Raw genomic sequence first — 1267 nt, forward strand, 5'->3', positions numbered from 1 at the left:
AATTCAAAGTGCTTTACACAAAATCAGTTAAAACAAAATAAAAACCGATAAAACACATGAATAAGCCGTTAAAAATAAAAACATGAAGACACATAAAACACAAGAATAAAAGTGACAGTGCAGCATAAGAAATTAAACATTCAAGAAATGAACAGTCATTTAAAGAAAGGCAACATCAAAAAGAAAAGTCTTCAGCAGTTAATCAGAAGTGACATGACAAAGCATTTCGTTTTCACATGCGGGTAGGCCGAGGTGAGAAGAGGGAAATCAGCTAATGTTAGCCAACGTATTTATTTAAAAAAATCACATTTGAATAGTAATTTCAGTATTTGAATTGTATTGATTGATTGATGTTTTACTATTCAAATTATATTTAACCTTTGGAATTAGTTTCTATAGCCCTAATGTGAAACTATTACAGGCAAACTATCCATGTATGTATTATATTTAAGCCAAACTCAGCTTTTATTTGCTGCCACGGCGACGATATGGATGTTTAATTTGTGCGACAGCAATGTTTTGGCACAGAGGAAATGACAAGTGTGTTTTTTTATTTTTGCCGATGAGTTTATTATGTAGAACTCCCTGACATAGTGAGTAGTGAATGAATGAGTGAGTGAATGAATGAATGAGTGATTCCAGACACAGACCATGTATAATGTTTACCCTCTTCACTATTTGCTAATAAGCACTAAACATAATCAGTGATTTAAGTTTTTTTTTTTTTTTACTATTCTCCCTGAGGGGGACATGACTGCAATTTATCCAATAGTTGTCAAGACATTTTACTAAAGAACCAAAATGTCAACCTCGGTAGGATTCATCCTCTGGGGACCCCGAGTGTCAAAATGCCAATGTCAATCCTTTAATTTCTGTCTGAAGTGGAGAACTGAGCGACAAACGTCATAATCACTATGGTCATCCCAAATATTCTCTTACATCAACATAAGTCGAAGATACAACGCAGCAGGTGTTGAAATCTCATCAGTTGGCCCAGTTGATCAGCCTTTGGTATTGATCAACAACCCTTAATGCAGACACATTATTATTAGCATTGTGTGTGATAGAGAACAAAACGGTACGTATTTTAAAGTCTTCACAAACACACTAAACAGAGTCCTGGGTCAGAATGTAGCTTACATGAAGAATTAATGACTGTGTGTCGGAGGTTTCAGTCAGGATTTAAAATGGTCAAGCGTGTTTGTAATAAAGTGCCATCTCTGTCCTTGTACTGTGTGTGTGTGTGTGTGTGTGTGTGTGTGTGTGT

At 35.4% G+C, this 1267-nt stretch overlaps 1 protein-coding gene across 9 annotated transcripts in view; it reads right to left on the bottom strand.

Annotated features, from left to right (window-relative positions):
* LOC116701614 (uncharacterized) overlaps nt 1-1267 on the bottom strand; it is a 59948-nt gene that overhangs the window by 22502 nt on the left and 36179 nt on the right. The window lies entirely within an intron of this gene.

Source organism: Etheostoma spectabile, chromosome 14 (genome assembly GCF_008692095.1).
Source record: "Etheostoma spectabile isolate EspeVRDwgs_2016 chromosome 14, UIUC_Espe_1.0, whole genome shotgun sequence".
NCBI lineage: Eukaryota > Metazoa > Chordata > Actinopteri > Perciformes > Percidae > Etheostoma > Etheostoma spectabile.